Source organism: Choristoneura fumiferana, chromosome 3 (genome assembly GCF_025370935.1).
Source record: "Choristoneura fumiferana chromosome 3, NRCan_CFum_1, whole genome shotgun sequence".
NCBI classification, from domain to species: Eukaryota; Metazoa; Arthropoda; class Insecta; order Lepidoptera; family Tortricidae; genus Choristoneura; species Choristoneura fumiferana.
The window spans coordinates 5,940,295-5,960,227 of NC_133474.1; the positions used below are offsets into that span (position 1 = coordinate 5,940,295).

Genomic DNA, 19,933 nt, shown 5'->3' on the forward strand with positions numbered 1-19,933 from the left:
TTTCGGCTCCAACAGCCATGTCCTCCGTGCTACCTAACTCATGTTGCCTAATAAAAATGTTTGACCCACGCTACTGCACTCACTCTATTAGGTAACCTACTTGGTTACTTGCCTAGTCGTGACTCGTGACCCGTTCCTGCATTGCACTCTGGCGCGCGGGCGCAGGCAGATAAATCATGGCGGCGCTTCTTGATTCGAGGCGGCGTTGATTGATCGAGGCGTCCGCGCAGCCTGGCCGCGTAATACGGTGATTAGATGAGCCTTACACGGGCTTGCGTTGCTGGTCCATTTATTATCAGGAATATATTTCGTTTAGTTAATTAATTTTAAAAGACAGCTAACCTTTTATCTCGTTTGATGCAAATAAAACCAATTTTATACGTAAAAAGTAGTCTTAAATTTAGGTACTTACATATGTTCGTATCCTATCCAGGCGTACAAAAGTTTAAAGCAAAGGCATTATTGTCTAACGTACCTACTTGATATCACAATCGTTTTCGCCGCTTCTTTCTGTCACACGGTGTGATATGAGGGTAGAAAGAAATGGTGAATGTGATCGCATGCGCCTGGGCGTTGGACAATACTTCTACGGTTAGTTTTTGTAACTCGACTTGCGTTGAATGAATGAATCAGTTTTGTGGTTTTTTCGTCACTACACCACACTCTTTTAAAACCTTTAGTCCTGTTGCATATTTTTTCCCAGGTACCAAATCAATATTTTTTCGGTATTTTCCATTAGCTTGTCACATCGTAACGTTGCAATTATGAAACATTTTTCTAGAATATTACTCATATTACTTACTGAATACTTACATGATTTCATGTTCATATCATTTGTCGTTGCTGTGGTGTTATTTTGGGGTGTATTTTTTCTAGCTAAGCAACTACTTCTCAGCACCCTGAGAAGTATGCTGTTAATTAAACATGGCAGATTGCTCAGCGGCGGCCTTACCCATTGTGAGGCTCCGGGCGGCAGGTCTTTGCGAGGCCCTTTGTCCTTCGTGAAAAGTATGTGATGCGAAAATATAGTTCAAAAAAATCTATATTTTTTTAAATTTGCTTGGGTTGTTGCGCGAGGCTCCTGTAAGGGCGAGGCCCCGGGCGATTGCTTTGTTCGCCACGCCTTAAGGCCGCCGCTGAGATGGCTGTTGGGTCCCAAACATTCTCGAATGGCGACCGCGGATCGTCAGCGCAGCTTAGTACGTCCACCAACGAGATCGACAGGTGACCTGGTTAAAGCCGCGGGTTCAGTTTGTATGCAGGCCACTGCCAATCGAAACCACTGGAGGTATAATATTAGGGAGGCCTATGTATGTCCAACAGTGGACGTTCTATGGCTGATATGATGATGATGAACGCACTTTGGCGAAACAGAGCTACCTACAGTTTCAACGAAAACTCAAGCAATTAGTAAAACATAAACAGCGTGTTTAAAATTCAACATACAAAGACCAGAAGCGAGCGTTCCCAACGCTACACGTCTCTGGTGGTACTATTTAACCTTTCAAGACCCAAGTTTCACATTAACATTTGAATCCCCACCCAACTTACTGACAGTAAGACTGAAAATTACTTAACCATAGAGTAATTAAACAGACACGAAACGGCAGTGCTCTCGCTCGTTAGAAGATCTCCGCCCACCCCTAATCAATTCATTTATTAATCGATACTGTTGACGCGAGCATCGATACATAATATCGATTATTCGTAACGGTCGGCCGTTTGTTTGTTTAGATTCGTGTAGCAATTATTGATGCAAAGGTATGCTAATGATTTTAGGTTCGGCTTGATTGAAATAATTTGTGTCTAAAGTTCATTAATCTGAAAGGAATTTCAGCAAGAGTTTTTACAATAAGTTGGTATCAATTATATAAATTAAAGAAACGAGAAGGTTTTCTTTGTAATCCCTAATATAATGGATGGTGAAACATGGGGTTAATGTGGTAATAGTTTAGGTCCCTGAGAAGGACAAAGGACAGTTTCCCGTGGGATAGTATATTATATATACCTATATTTTTTTAAGACGGAGTAAAAATAAAACACCTTAAAACCTCTATAAAAGGATCGTTTCTACATGTCATATCAACAAAGTCAATGTTTCGTTGGTCTTAGACTCAAAAACTAACATTCCACATTTGTGTTTTGAAGACGTCCAAAGCATTTCAAAATTAAAATCAAATCACATTAAAATTAAGTCTTCCAAAAACTGAACAAAAGTTTCCACACAAAATCAACCGAATAATAATAGCCCATTAAAAACTGGCGTTTCTGACGCGCGAAATCCCGCGAGCTTTATAAAACATACAAAAATGTTGTTTTCGCTTGCGTTTTTTGCTTGGGCTCATAATTAGATTTGGCGCAGTTACGCCCAAACGTCCGAATTGTGAGCGGACACAAGTTACACGCTGAGAGCGGTTAAAAAAACCTTATTTTTCAAATTTTATTTCGTCTCACGTAAGTATAGTGTTATAATGTTATGGGGCACACTTACTTTGTACTTTCACAAAACCAAGACAAAAAGTAATTTCTAATCGTAATTTTGAATTTATTTCAAGCCTAATATGAAAGTGACTGCTGATTGTGTAATAAATAGGTAATAAGAATATTTTTTTTAATAATAATTACTTTCTTATTACACTGCCCCCCCACTTGACCCTACTCGCGTATTCTTGAATTGATTGTAAATTTTATTTTAAAATATTCGTGACGATGGTTAAAGTATTCGTGGCTGTGCATACAATCGAGGACATAAATACCTATCTATATAGCCGCAGCGTCAAATATATGTATACATCAAACTCATGATTAGTGGCATAAAGGTGTATAGATATCTTTAACATCTTGGTAACGTACATTATATTATTTTGATGGTGATTATGTAAAATACTTATAATATTGTTATTTTGTTAATAGATAACGAATGTTGGAAATAATTACGTAATTAAGATTAAATAGATAGATACAGATTGAATAAAATAAAATAATACTAATAAGAAGAAGACAAAGAAAACTTACCTAAGAAACCTTAATCTGAGGGTCATTGTTGCAAAAAGTTGCAAATCCTGCGAACTTACAACTTTTCCCTGCTGTACATTCATAACCACACACACTTCTGCACCAAATTCCATTTTGATTGCGTTACTGAAAGCCTCTGTCTTCTTTAGTAACACGATCAGATCTTGGTGTTTTGGTGAGAAATTATCTCACCCCCTCTCCGAAGTCGACAGCCTAACCCAGAATCCCTCAGCAGGGTTCTGATCTGAGTGGATGCAAAGCAAGACAAAGCCACAAAGGGCTCAAACTATCACCCTGGAAAATACCTCGCTCGATCCTTATAAAGTCCTGCGGATCAAGGTTGCCATCTCTCCTACCCGGTAGACGAGGGACAGTCATCCATTGTCTCATGCATGAGCCTAAGAAGGCTCAAGCTGTATCAACTTTTTACAGCTCCAAGACCCTCTCAAGCCATGAATGAGGGACTAAATCATAGGCCTTCTTGTAGTCAATCCAGGCAGTCGACAGGGTCCCCTTGTTTCGCCGGACTTGTTGGTAAATGGTCAGGTCAATGAGGAGGATCTCTTTAGTACCACGGGACCCAACCCTACATCCATTCTGAGAGAGGGCCAAAACTTTGTTCGCAACAATGTGCGTGTTAATTTTTGTTGTCAGAATGGATGTAAGGAGCTTGTAGGTACATATTATTATTATTATATTTATGACCTTGACTAAATTTTATATTTTCTGAAACTAAAATAATTCCAAAAACCGTCGCTGCGTCTCTTAACTTAGATCTCCTAGCATAATGAGAGTCTGTCAAGAGGCGGTCCCGGCCTGATGAGGACGGGATAAAAATTCGATTACAATTAAATTAACAGAGTTATTATTTATTTTTCATTAGTAAAACTCGATCCTGGCTTCCCTATCGTTGTTTTTTAATCTTTACAATTGAAAAATAGGTTTCAACTTGACCTTTGATATATGTTTAATTCCACGAGAGTAAAGATGAAAGATAAAAATTCTTACTTACCACCTATTACATATCCATTTATTTGTAAGTATTGTTGATATCATTGATATTTCTACTCTATTGTATTTTTATGCTGAATCAGATTATGGTAAACTTTGATGAATTCATCAAAGATGGTAAAATTGTTTATTTACGGCAAACTTCAATCGCAACATACTATAATGCCACATGTTTCGGGTATATCTAATAATTCCGGAATATGTCAGACATGTACATCAAATTATGTAGAAGGTAGGTAGATACCGGACTGATGGGTTAGCTTGGGCCAGAGTTTGAGTCTTGAGTCCAGGGTTCTTGCACTCAATGAATTTACATTACACTCGCGATTGAAATGACGAGTATTTTCCTTCCGCGGAAAAGATAATATTCAATATTCATTTAAATATTGCTGTGTCCAACAGGGCCCATGATGATCACATACTATTGTTTAACGTCTTTGTAACATACATTGTGGAAGAGCAATAAAGTATTGAGTAGGTATTCTCTGTTGATAGTTCCCAGGCATGTCAGTTTAAGATCAGAATATTTGATTTCGGGGTAGATGTTGACTTATGGTATAATAACAACAACCGGGGTTGTACCTACCATAGATTAATTAATTACTACGTAACAGATTCGTCGCTCGTTTGATTGCCGTTATATTCACTTACGAACCCGCGCGGTGTTAGTAGCATGTCACCGAATACATTTTAGAGTAATAAATTGACAAAGAGAATTTGACTACTATGTATAAATTCACGCATTCCAGTCTATAATGTCGGCGGCCATTCGTAAAATCCGCCAAATCACGAAATTCCTATCCTATGGGATTTCGTGATCTGGCGGATTTTGCGATCGGCCGCCGACATACACACGCCTCACAGTTGGGCACAGGCCTCCTCCCAGAATGAGAGGGCTTGGGCCGTACCTACTCCCCACACGGGCCCAGTGCGGATTGGGAACCTCACACACACTATTTAATTGTTTCGCAGGATTAACCACGTTTCCTCACCATGTTGTTCTTCACCGTAAAGCTCATGGTAAAGCTCAGAGGTGCGAACCTGGGTTTAACCCCATGATTCACTGCTTGAGAGGCCATAGATCGAACCACTAGGCCACCACGGCTTTCACGGCAGGGGTGTACTCGTACTCTATTTTATTGAGTAACGATGCACTGACTGTACCTACTCCGAATCTGAATGTCCGGTCCTTTTGTATGGACTTTTATGATATTGTTTTAAATTCTTACACACGTAGGAATCCGCGAGTTATAGGCACTTGAAGATATCATCTGCTTACTATATTCTGTTAATTTGGTACATTTATAGCTTAGTATAGGTGAGTGAGCAGCGCGATAAAAGCAGTAGCCGGCGGACCACACTGAAACGATCGGCTATAAAAAACAAAAGTTCGATTAATAAAATCGTGCTCGGCGTTTTCTTTTTAATCGCTAAATCATCAATAAGCAGCCTTTGCCATATAGCTCATAATTGAATTTTAGATTAATAGATTGCGTGGAAACCAATCTCGTTGCCCACGATTAAAAATAATTGAATTACATTTTAATTAGTTGGGATTATGGGATTAATTGTGTATCCGGTATTGTTTTGTGTGATTGATGGGTCCCTCCCAACGGTTAGCTGCCACTCTGGCCGCGTAACTGCCTTGTGATTGATGTTCGAGGAATGCGGGAACAAAATTGGATTATATCTCATTGGTTTCGTTAATGGCCGGCTCTTAACATTTACGTTTTGGTAATTGACTTGCGTTTTTCTTCGTGTTGGTATTTAGTGTAAAGGGCAGATTGATTTCATTTTTGACGGTTGACTCATGAGTATAGGAGTCATTCACGATGACGCGTGCCGTGGTTCTTATTACAATGTCATTAATGTCTAATTTTGACAAAATCACTGTGCTTTATTGGTATTATTACATAACTGCCCGATGAAAAGGTGCGTATTCTTTTCCGTTCACATCTTTTAACTTTTATCTATGATTCGTGTGTTATGTATGTGTTTCTGTGTTTACGTTTACTTTACATACACACGAGCGCAGTAAGTAAAGAGAAAAATCATTACATGTTGCTCCACAAAATGCTTATTTAAACGATTAGGGCATGTTCATGTTCTCTTACCATCAGGAGACCCTTGCTCGTTTGCCATCCAGTCGATCAAAAAAAATGTTCTCCATGAATATTGATTGAAATCTGTATACTTTATATCTTTGAATCAATGGTATAGGGCCGTGAAGTTATGCGAACTACAACCCAAGCTCTGTTACATACTGTAGGTAAGGTTAGGCCTGTGCCTGTCAATGGATTGAATTGTTATTATATTACCTAACTTATTATTGTACACCAGAATAGTAAGCGATACAGAAAACAGGTACACAGAGAGAAAATTACAAGGTAAGCATTAGGCGGCCATATCGCTCATTGTCATGCATTGTATTGGTCATTGTTACCTTGAAGGATTCTAATACGTCTAAATCACTAACTTGAAACCAGCTTAATTTCAAACATGTCGGAAAGGAATTAAAGGACAACACGAAAGAAAACATACAAATCATTTTAAATACATTTTATTGTACGTGAATACGTGATATTTTGATATTTTGTAATTGGCATTTGTAAACATGTTTACGCATTATAACAAAAAGATCATGGATGTAAGTGTCACCGATTGTATTGTTTATAATTTGTTTTCTTTGGTGCTATTTATAAATAGAAATTTACATAAGTACCGATAATAATAAGTACCTTCCGATAATTTACATAAGTACCGTCGGCAAAGTAAAACGTCATTCAAATTAGATTACGGATACAAAGTTAAAAATAATAAGCAGGGGAAAACTTATGTGTATTTATTATTTATTAGCAATTTTGTGCGTGTTTATATTTTTGTAATTTCATTAATTGTTTGTTTTCAGTTGAGAAATAATTAAAGGTATTTAAAAAACTTTTCAGTATTCGGTGTATCGGCGTAAAATGATTCTACACCATTAATCGAAATTATCTATAAGATTATCACTTTTTTCTATAAAATAAAAATATTGCTCAAATTATTATAAACCTTTCCTTGTTTCAATCCCTTAAAAACAATAGTATATTCACTAATTATAAATATTTTCTTGAGACAGTTAAGGTATAGCTTAGTATCTTATTTGTATAAATAAATAACATAAGGCTTACAATTGGACGGAGATTTAAGTACATTCTTTACAGTATAATAACCTAGCTAATACTTTTTACTAAATATAATAATATAAGGCCGATTCACACGTGTTTATTTTTTAAGGCAGGTTTACGTCAGACCTAATATTTAAAAGAGAGCTAATAATCATCTTTAAAATTAAACTGAAACAATTCGAAATATTCGCAGTTCCAAAATAAACTTTAAATATAAGACAATCTGGTTGAATTTTAAAACATGAGAATTTCGAATTATTTCAGTTTAATTTTAAAGGTGCGAATCATACAGTAAAATACTATTTTTAGCTATTTTTAGAAACAACCCACAAACGTTTTACGTCCTGCCTCTTTATTTTTTGTAACTGACGAGCTGTGAATCCTATTTTGATATATTCACATGTCACTTCAACTGATCAGTGATGAAACATCACGCTATACTGATCAGTGTTACTCTCAACTGATCATATCCGTATGGTGCCGCTGTCTCAGCATTTCTAAGCGAATCTCGTGTTCTCTCGCTGCCATTCTCAGCGCTGCTATACTGGAACTCCTTCTTTCTACTTCTGGTGCTGTGGATGGAGGTGACTCGCTGCCAGGCGATATGGGGGGTGAGACCGGCGGGGGCTCGGGGGATCTTCTGGGGGGCGCCAAGCCGGCGAGGAGGGAGTGGAAGGGGGAGACGAGTACAGAGGGGCACTGAAGAGGGGCGGGCGCGAGAGTGGCGCTCCTAGGTACTGACTGCTGAGCATTGGTGCACTGGTGTATCTGTTGAAGAAGAAAATATTATTATGATTCTATTTTAGATTTTTCATTAATCCTTTTATAAAAATTAAACAGCAAATTTCAAAGTTAAAACTGATTTTATGTCACAGTGTCTGTTCAGGTTATAAAGCTGATTAGTCATTAATAAGTTCATCATTTTGTGAACCGCAATACACAGCCTTCATCGAACAAAATAATTATAATTGTTAGTAGCGTTAAATTGATTAGATAAGGAACAAATTATGATTACTGAAGACTAATTTAATTAAGAAAATATTGTTCGCTATTGTGGGCAACGGTTGAGGGGAAGGGAATAAAAAAAGACCAAGTGTGATTTTGATTCGCGCAGTAACAGTTTGAACAAGTTTAAAAGCTAAATTAAAATGAACTACCATTATTTAATTTAAAAGCTTAATTGTTTGCTTTAAGAGCTACGAGTAATGCACTAAAGCCTAGAAAGTTTGTTTTACAAACTATAATTTTAGTTCACTACTTAGGAGTCACCCGTAGCAAGCCCCTATTCATCGCAGTACCACCAACTTGTTCCACCAGTGGTACCAGAAGGAATTGTCTTTCTTCGTGGTACCACTGAATAACGAGCATGCATCACGCATTGATGAAAAGCCAAGTTCGATTCCTGGAGCCGAGATTTTTCCTTTCCTATTTTCAGAACGTACTAGTCACGGTATATTTAATAGAATTGGTACATTTTATACATACTCTATAAAATATTAAATGAATTACCTAAACGACGCCAAAGCGTTGGCGTCAAAGGGTTTCCTGAACCCGAATCCGAGCTGTGAGAATGGGTTCGGCATGGAGGCGACGACGGAGGGGGGCGGCGCTCCCGCCGCGCCCCCCAAGTAGGGGTTGTAGGGGTGAGCTTGGGGCCCCACTTTTTCCTGCTTCCGCCACTTGGCTCGCCGGTTTTGAAACCACACCTGAAACAATACAACAGTTATTAAGAATTTATAAGAACTCAAATATTTCTATTGTCTTTCAAATTCCAATTAAAATCATTTATTCAGTAAATAGGCCGCAATGGGCACTTTTACACGTCATTATAAAATAAGTATTTTATTTTGAAAAAATGTCTTTCTTCCAAGTTGGAAGCAACTTGGAAACTTGAAAGAAAGTCATTTTTTTCAAAATAAAATAATTACAAATAAAATACTTCATTAAAAACTAGAGTATACAATTAAAGAAAGCAGGATGAGTAGAAGCTTGTAAAAAGGAACGTAACTGACAGACTGACTGGCAGACCACAAAATTAACCACTAGAGCTCTAGAGACTTGGTATTTAATTTCTTCTCAGGACCATTGAGGTGACTACGGAATTTCAAATTCTCACGAGACAGAACTACCTTTTATTGTTTTTCCATAAAATTGAAGCTATGGTTTAAGACATTTATTTCCCAAAAAAAAACAAAAACAGAATACAATTCACTTATATTGAGAAATAATATTTTTTTTGAAGCCGCGGGAGCAATCTATTGATACTATAACTAACAAGTATTTAGTGTTCCAATCCGCACTGGGCCCGCGTGGGAACTACTGCCCAAGCCCTCTCATTCTGAGGGGAGGCCTGTGCCCTGCAGTGGGAGGCTGGGATGATGATTTAGTGTTCACAAATGTCAGTTATATTTCAAATTATCTCTGAATTTTATAATTGGTTGTGTTAATTGTTTCAATTGCCTTGCCAATGGATTCAGCTCAATATATTATAAATCATTAATTTTTATTATTTCTTTTTATTGATATTAATGTGTAACGCCATTTTTAATTTAAAAAATGTTACTAGCTAACCAGGTCTTAATAACGTCGATATTAATTAAAAAATATCCAAATAAGACAATTTACGTAGCTATAATTATGTCAATAAATTCCAATAAAACGTAGCATACATAAAAAATCCCTTAGCATCCAATATCTCAACATGCAATATTTATAACGTTCAATATTTATGAGACGAAAAATTAAAATATACGAAACAGTACAGTCATTATGTAAACTGCTATTTTATGGCAATTTAAATTAATTCACTTATGATAAATGCGCTGGTAAAAACTCTTAAACGCGTTTCTGTAAATGTCGATGCGGGTTTAGCGGATGCTGCGATTACAAGAAATTCTACTGCGTTTACATCCATACACGCTGTAAAATCATCTTATACTTGAACAAATAAAGTCTTTATTTCACTGTGTAAAGGTTCCGCTTAACAATGGGCAATATTATAAATATGACTTCATACGGTGTTGAAGCTTGCGAATTCATAAATGTTGTAATTGGTTGTGCTTGGAATGTACGGCGGCAAAAAGGTGCCCTTAATAGCGACAGCGTTGCGGTAATAAGGCCCAATCTTTGGTGATATAGTGTGGCTTTACCTTTATTAGAAAAGTTTTCACGGAGTTTCACATTCTCAGTGTAAACAAGTACTTATTTGAAATAATTATATGTAATCGCAATCATTATCCCTTATAAATATGCGCGTAACTTGTTTTACATTTCTCTGATGAAATCCTATATTGTAATTTATCTAATTATCAAATCATAAACTTTCGAAGAAATGACGAACTAAAATCGCATTTTGATCAAATAAAAAAAGTAAATTACCAAGATTATCGATCAGCAAGTTGCTCTGGTTACCAAAGTTCTTGAAACTGCATTTTTTTTTAAATGATAATTGGACTGGTTAACTGTCAAGCGCTGGGCAGTGCACGAGCGGCTGTAGAGCTCAAAATTAACCTTTCTTTTGGAAATCCGCAATCTGGCCATGGAATGTCTTTTTTAGTCTTCACCTTCCGACATTTCCATTCACACTTACCTTATACTAGTAGTAGTATATATCTTTCGTAATTCTTCCATCGTCGCGATGCGTCAAACCAAACCAACTTTACATTCGAGTCACAACATCATCTTTTATGCCACAAAACGTTCTCTTATTATAGGTACTATAATGTTACTGTAATGTCAAAGTAATTAGAAGGTTAGTACTTCTGTTACTGAGTGTCTGTTCAACTTCTCTGTTATCTATTTTCTCGACCCGTCAAAAGTAAGTTAGCTGTTGTATTAAATGTACTCAAACAAATTCATCAGTGTTAATATCTCTAACGCAAATGCTATAAGAACTGAACTCGATTGTCACCGCTGAACGTGTGTTAACATAGTCTCAAGTATTAGAGCAACGAAATATCATAAACATTTACAAACAGTAACATACAGCATAATTTGTCCGGAAGCAAAAGCTAACCACTTAACTGACTTGTAATTGCCGGCGGAATGGACGGCCGGCAAAAACCGACCAGGTGCCGGCCCTAATGGCTTAACAACGCATTACGGTAATGGGCTAGTGGACGGAGGCCTTAAGAACTCGCTGGGGAAAAGGATTTTTAACCGTCAGGCATTTCATCGTACATGGTTTCACGAACATGCGTTATCTGTGCTCATAGGCTACGTAAACCGCCCAAAAAAATTCAAACCAAATAAAATGTAAAGACAGTTCTGCAGACGGCAAAGTAAGTCCAGAAAAACTATAGTTCGCCTTGTGACAACAGATCCACTATAGACTTCGTTACAATATTTTTCTCGATTTCCGTTTTTCTTTTTCTTTGTTTTGTAAAATGTCACGAATACATGTTTTTTTCAGACTTTGCTAAGAAAACATGTTGATACTCACGCGCACACGAAACGAGGCGTTAGTAGTTTCACTCGATCTCACTTTTTTGCTCGCAAAACCCTGTCTTTAATTTTTACGATACAATTGCAATACTGCAATGCACGATGCAAGATGCCACGTGTTTATGTTGATATAAATACCACTACCACTAAACACCAGGCTTTTTTTAAAAGCTACTCTTTAGCTTGCCCTGTTTATTTATTTAGGTCAAATCTTGCAAGCTAAATTTGACCCACTTCCAGCGGTCCGATTGACTTGAAATTTGACATACGTAAATTTTCTGACAATACAATAATCTGGTAGTGACATCTTGGTAGTCCTGCCAGGATCGTTGCTGCAGGAGGGAACTCCTCAATGGTTAATAGTACCGACTTGAGATTTGGTACGGATATGCAGTTTAAATGACAATGCAAGTAAAGGCAACAAAAATACAGTCAGCAAAAAAGCTTGTATTAAAAATGAAATTTTTAACAGAAACGTATACCAAAGACATGTTGGTATTTTTTTTTTTGGGATAATAAATATTATTTTTAATATTACCCTGCACTACATTTGGCTATTGGTTAAATATTAATATTAGACTCGTCATATAAAGTTACTTTCATACAAACACTAACAAACGCAAAGAAGAAACCCAAGTAAAGCGTCATTTTACTCCCCCGAGAACGACCAATGGAATCAGCTGCGGGCGGCGCAAGATCATCACTGATGACCCCATTTAGTAAACAAGGGGGTTTAAATATACCTTTATTGCAACCACACCATTACTTAAAACAGCCTTTATAACGGCGCAGCCACGACTGCTTTGAGCCGACGACGACTATTGCGCGTGATGCCAATTAACTTCTTTGAGGTAAGAGAGTTAGCCGCGCAATGAATAGCAAAATTGCTCGTCGGGTCGGTATCGCATAGTTGTGGTACGGAGGTAGTCGAAGAAACAGAATCGAATGATTTGACTTCCTTTGGAATGTTTTCAAAGTTTGCCGGAGAACGAAACATTTTTTTTTCATTATAATAATATATTTTGCTATTGCACGATAGTAAACGTCTTTGGTTTTTAATGCAAATTTAAAACCAAATTGCATACATGACTATCTGTTCTAATCCGAGAAAATTTTGATAAAACCCTTTTTAATGAATTAAACCCTGTTTGATACTCAACGTAAAATCTGCCTGTTTTTTAAGTACAGATGAGTTTTAATTTAATTTAATTTTATTAATCACGAGAACCCGTTTTTTCCGTGAATTTCTGAGTAAAAATCCTGAATATCCTTAAAAATAAACTTTAAAAACAGAACGATGAAGTCGAACTAGCTCATCTACATTTATTATTACAGATACGCGAGAACCGGAAACGCGATTTGTATCGCTAATTAAATTTAGTGCAACATAAAGATAACAAAAGTATTTCAGATAGTACGCTTCAATTAAGATAGCGTATCAATTTCTATAATTTAAACTTCTGTGAGTGATATTATGTAAGTCAATATATAAATATACATTAAACCTTAAAAAGTGTGCATTTTATTCACACATAAAAACTGGTCATTGGATAAATCGGGCAAAGCTCTGACTGTCTGCTGTAAGCAAATTTTCATTAGTACTTTTACGCCTGTACAAGTTCTCTGAGCTCTACATTTTTGACATTTAAGAACATACCTACTTTAAAAAAAACAGACATTTCCATTACAAATGGAGGTATTTTCCTTCAATTGTGTATGGGTATTGCATATAATATGTTATTTTTTTTATTTTTTTTTTATTATCACCATGCCTCTTGCTTTGTGCCTTATGCCCGTCACTTGGTTAAAACGTAGGCTTAGTCTTAGCTGTGTGGGTAATATTTCAATACCTGTTTAATTATATTATAAAATTATAATGTAACAAGTGGAGCTGTCGTTTAGCTCAAATTTGGGCTCTGCAGAAAATCAGCGTTGCTGCACCCACTGTGTAGCAACACATGCTGAGTGGAGACCCTTTTTCGGTGACAATTGGTGTCATCACCATACAATTTATTGTAAATTATGCTTGTATAATAATATATTATTGTTTTTTGTGTTCGGTGGTGGTACTGTTGGGACCGTTAATAAATCATTTTTCTTTCTTTCTTTCTTTCAATTATACTTACACAGCGGCACAAAATTTGGGCCATCCTACATACAAAATTACCTATTACTGTATACATTTAAGGGCCACATTTTCTTCCGCTCAGTGCCTATATTATTCAACATTATTGTTCAATGTTGAATCTACATCGATTTGTATTCAAATAATTGCACCGATTATTCCTAAATAAATAGTTTTACTCGCATAGCTGTGTGGGTGCACTCAGCTCTGTTATTTTATTGAAGTCATCAACGAATCAAGCAAATGGAGGAGGCATAACTAGTAATATTGAAATGGCATAGCCATAGCATTATTAATAAAAGCTCAATTTCACTATGATTTCCTTGACAAAAGTATGAGATGTCAACATGACATTAGTAGCACAAAGGTTCCACCCTGGGTCATGCATGATTCGATTTGTTCGACTGTGCCTATAATATTAACACTGCACGATTTATGTTTGACGTAATTTATTTACAAAGAAAAGCTGCAATAATTTTTGATCTAATTCTCAAAGAACAACCGTTTATCTTATGAGACAAAAAGTCTTAAAACACGTTTATTTGATTTGCAACTAAAATGCCTTCTCCACTCATGTGCACCAACATGAGCGCGCAAACTTTTATTATAGTGATTGCAGCGTCTATGTTCATTCGATTCGGTCTGCACTGATTAAGGGTTGCAGTGACAAGTCCTTCGGAGCCTGAGAACCAAAATACACCTCTTATTCCACACTAACATTCGTAGTTATAAAGTCGCTTTTCAAAAGTAACATTAACTTCGCTGCAAGAACTATAATTTTGTAATGTTGGCTGAACTGGATTTTTACGTGTAATTATTTGATTTGTTGTAATTTGTACTTTGTTAAGATACTTACGTTAGTGTGGGTTGTAAAGCAACGTAGTTTATAGTAATTATAGTATGAAGTTTACTTACTTGTATTCTAGCTTCAGTTAATCCAATTTTCATGGCCAATTCTTCTCTGAAACAAAAATTACCATTGTTATTTTCGAATTGTCTCCATTTAAAACTTAAATGCTTATGTAGAGATTAAATATTATTATGATTATATAATCAGACAGTATCTATTATTAAATTGCCATTGCGTTCAGGTTAATATGGCAATTATATAAATACGTAACACTTAGGTACTGATCTAATCCTAAACTAAACAAAGCTTAATAAAAGTTATACTTAAAAATACATACTTAGTTTAGTGTGGGGTATCGTTGGGTAGGTCTTTTAAAACTATTAGGGGTTTGCTAAGACGATTTTTCGATTCAGCGATATGTTTGCGAAATATTCAACTTTAAAGTACAAATTTTCATTAAAATCGAGCGTCCGAACGTCTAAAATCCAAACCTGTGGGTGGAAATTTAAAAAAAAATTCAGGATGGTAGTATAGATTAAGTATATCAAACTTTTAAGGAAAACTATAACGGCTAAGTTTGCTTGAGAATTATTAGTAGTTTAAGAGTAAATAGCAGCCTAGGGTATAAAATATACCTAAACTATGGAAGATTCCGTATAAAATACGAAATCCTCAGAAAAATATTACTTAATTTTTTCGTAATGGCTACGGAACCCTATTTCGGGCGTGTCCGACACGCTCTTGGCCGGTTTTTTTTATACAAAATATCTGTCCCGACTGAGGATCGAAACCAGGCCTTATTATCTACACTGAGGATCACGATCGTTTTCACCATTTATTTCCGTCACACGGTACGGGATGAGGGAGAAAACCGGTTATGAATGCGATCGCGAGTGCTCCGGTGTTATGCAATATGGCTTCGGGTTCTCTAACCACTAGCTAGGCCACTAGGCAGGGCCGTTTTTCACCTATTAGAGGCCCTGGGCACAACATGCTGCATTCGGTAGGTAAGCGTGATTTTCAGGCGAGAGTGGAATAGCTATAGGTTATCGTTTGGTAATGGAGTAGGGACTAGGCGGCCCCAATGCATCGCGGGGCCCTGGGCACGTGCCCAGTGTGCCCAGTGGGGAAGAGGGGCCTGCCACTAGATCAACAAATGTATAAATGAGATTATAATTAAGGTGACTCACCTAGTGAACACATCAGGGTAATGCGTCCTCGAAAACGCTTTCTCCAGCTCTTCAAGCTGGAAGCTCGTGAATGTGGTCCTGTACCGCCTCTGCTTTCTCTTCGGCGCAAATTCGTCGGCGTCGTCACTGTCAGCGGAGCCAGGAGGGGGGCGGGAGGGGGAGCGGTCCGCTCGGGAGAGATCGGGCGTCGTTCGGGGGGAATCGTCTTTCGGGGCCTCGGACACACCCATGCTGAATTTTGGTTGGAGTTCTTGAGTGTAGTAATCTGAAAGAAAAGAGTTAGAGCGTTTGAGATTTATTTTGGCACCGCCAGTCAATTGACATATTTTTAATGAGCTGTAAAAATGTGATTTTCCGTAGGTTTTGTATGACTATAGCAGGCTGTGATATTACTTATTTGTCTGCTCAATTGATTATTGTCTCTATGGTTGGCTGGCCTCCCACAAGGTTGACTGACGACATCGCGACAGTTGCGGGCAACCGGTGGATCTAAGTGGCGAGTTGTCGTTCATTATGGCGTTCTCAGCGTGAGAGGTTTTGGTTAAACAGTGGACGTCTTCCGGCTGATGATGAATTTCGACTTGTCATCACTGAAGTCACGTAAAAAATTTAGATGATTCGGGGAGATCGAGTTCTTACAACGCTCTATCACTGTTCTGTATTCATCCATCATAGCAAAACAAAGGCAAAGACTTCATAGTCATCTAAAGCCTGACCAGAAATATATGACTATTCGCCATGCTGCGGAATTTCATTGGAACTAATTTCTTACACTGGCAATAATTTTAATGATTGTCAGTGTCACTGTGGCGGTTTCTTTGAACAATAACAAAAATGCCCAAAACGATTCGTAGTCAACAACGGATCATTGTAAGTAATATTTATAATAAACTACTGATAAAACGCTTGGGGAATGAAACTATTTCACTACAAAACCTTTCCAAATTAACATCAGAGCTAACAGGTAAACGTTGTAGACAAGTCAAGATGTCATTGTTCCGACTATACTGAACTATTGCCATATAAATAAGAACAATAGCGCCCTCTTGACAATAGTCATATATCTTTGGTTTACCTTTATATGTAGTCAGCGGTAAATAACAAGACAAACAAATAAGCGAGAATTAACTCAAGTCAAAAACCCTGCAATTATTCGTCACGCTACGTCTCATAATTAATAATTAAGTAACAAATTGATTCCTTCAATCACCACTAATTAGCTGCATCATGCAAATCTTCTTAAGACGGATTATAAGTCAAATGCTATACAAGATGACTTAGGACTTAGGAGTTTTGTAAAATCTTAGAATTACAATGTAACTGACAGAAGCAATATTCAGTGAGAAAAGTCTAAAATATAGTAATATTATATTTCACAAAGTTAATTCAACCATATAATATGTGCATTAAAATACAATGTCGTGCCACGCGGCGACCATTTACCTACAATGGTAATTTGGCCCAACAGTTTTCTTGTAATCAATTACAATGTTGGCTTTAATTGTTATTGCCTTAATTACGCTCTGATTATGGTATTATGGTGATAATTGGGCTGCTATTATGTTTCAGAGAATAAGACGTTATGTTGCAAGACATCTTGCAAGTCATACAAGCCTTTAATCGTGGCTTCGCCCGCATGTCCCTTTAGTTCTGGTGTCTCAATTCAAATTACGGGATTTCGCTAAGTTCCCGTGGGAATTCCGCAACGTTGTATGAAGTACTTACATCTGTGCCAATTTTCAAGTCTCTAGTTTTAAATAACGTTTGAGATTTCGGAATTATGTATGTGTACATCCTGATTTCGTATGATCTGAATAAAAAGTACCTATTTGTTATGCCAGAAATCTACCGTTATAGCATAAAATAGTAATCAACAAACACACATTACATTCATAAAAATATTTATAATTACCGTCAAAGATGGAAACTCAACTTTCTCGAGTCAACTCTACATTCACAATATAGTTGACGCCTTGCGTCACAATATAGTTGAATACACTGCATCTACTCTACCACGTTAATTATCATAACAATCTTATAACAACACGTCGAGGTATGTAGACTCGACCTGGAAAGTAGAGTTATATCATCTGACCCGGGAATTTAACTATCGAATGCCCATGCTTCCAAATCGTAAACATCCCCTCCGATTGAGTTGACCTGGGAAGGTAGAATTGCCACATTTACGATAGTCAATTCAAATATAGAATGCCGAAAACATCCCTTCCGGTTGCCGCTTTTCATTACATAAAATTTATCTTATCATACAACACGAAACACACGTCACAATAAAACAGTATACAAATACAATAAATAATTCACCCAGAGTCTCGCGTGCGAATGTCATAATAATGCGTAAATTAGTTTTGCATAATTGCAATGTCGAGTTACAATTTTTCAATATGACATCATAATATTCAGTATTTTATTAAAGGAAGTTGAACGCGCGAGATCGCGTGTGATAGCGTGCTCTAATTATACGAGGGAAATTCACAAATTGCCACTTTACATCCCGCCGGGGTTTTATAGGCCGTGTCAGGCCCTGTATTACGAAGTGCAAAATTCGAACTTCGTATCTTGCTGTCTCGCTAACGCGTGTATTATTTAATAGGTTCTGAGAGGGACGGTACGACACGAACACATACTTAGATTTTCGAATTTACTAGCAGCCCCCCCGTATGAGTACGATCACTTGTTACGTAGGTGACACTGGCAGATAGCTTTTATTTAATTGAACAGCTACGAGTAGATAGAAGTCAATCTGTATCGCTTCTGAGAAATCGCGCCCTAAAGTAAACCCACCCTAAAGTAGGTAAAGGTGGGCATTTTATCGCCGGTAGGTAATAAGTATTAATATGTGAATCAGCATTGCAAGTGGGACAGTTAAGACTAATTAAAAAAAAACCGGCCAAGAGCGTGTCGGATAGGGTTCCGTAGCAATTACGAAAAAATCAAATAGGTATCTAATATTTTTCTTAGGATTTCGTATTGTGTACGGAATCTTCCAAGTTTAGGTATATTTTATACCTTAGGCTGCTATTTACTCTTTAACTACTAATAATTCTCAAGCAACCTTAGCCGCTATAATTCTCCTTGTAAATTTGATATATTTACTACCATTCTGAATTTTTTCAAATTGTTCCACCCAACAGTTTAGACTTTAGAGGGGAAAGACGCTCAGTTTTAATGAAAATTTGTACTTTAAAGTTGAATATTATTATTATTATTATTTTATTGTACCACTTTTTCGGCTGTGATATATATATTCATGCCAAATTACAGCTTTCTACTCGTCTCTGAGCTTACCCGCGGACAGACAGACAGACGGACAGACATGGTGAAAATAAGGGTTCCTAGTTGACTACGGAACTCTGAAAACCTAACTAGTCAATGGCATATTTAAAACTAGCTTATGCCGGCGACTTCGTCTGCGTGGATCTAGGTTATCGCGCGGTGGCGCCCTCTACCGGAATAAAAGGTATCCTATGTTGATCCTTGGGGTTTAAACTATCTATATACCAAATTTCATCAAAATCGGTTCAGTGGTTTCGACGTGAAAGCGTAGCATACAGACAGACAGAGTTACTTTCACATTTATAATATTATAGTAGGGATAGTAGGGATTACGTAAAAAAATGTTATATAGGTATGTATCGCAATCAGTGTGGGTATTTATAGAACGTAAATTGTGGCAAGTAATTACATACCTATGTATTTATTTAAAACGTATTTGCATTAGTATTATTGTCTGTTTACGTGAGTAGTCAGGGCTCCGACTTAACCTACCCGACCACTATTTCATAAAACTGCGTAGAAAAATCCATACTTAATATTATAAATGCGAAAGTAACTCTGTCTGTCTGTCTGTTACGCTTTCACGCCTAAACCGCTGAACCAATTTTGATGATTTGGTACAGAGATAAAATAGACCTTGGGAAAGAACAAGGCTATCTTTTATCGCGAAAAAGAGGCTTTAAGGGGTTGAAACTTGGCATTTGGGCACTTAGAAGAAATTAATAGATATTTGTTCAAGCGTTTTTGAAAATTTTACCTGCGAGGGGATGAAATAGGGGATGAAAGTTTATATAGAAGGTCGTCATTATCGAAGATAAATCGATGAATCTTTGTGTTT

The 19,933-nt window shown here is 37.0% G+C and overlaps 1 long non-coding RNA gene and 1 pseudogene across 1 annotated transcript; one reads left to right on the forward strand and one right to left on the reverse strand.

The window, feature by feature from the left end:
* Positions 1-5,593: 5,593 nt before the first annotated feature.
* On the forward strand, positions 5,594-7,410 carry LOC141426417 (uncharacterized). The gene is made up of 2 exons (XR_012451231.1): positions 5,594-5,958; positions 6,935-7,410. It is a non-coding gene; the product is annotated as an uncharacterized lncRNA (long non-coding RNA).
* LOC141426416 (homeobox protein aristaless-like) overlaps positions 6,571-19,933 on the reverse strand; it is a 107,487-nt pseudogene continuing 94,124 nt past the window's right edge.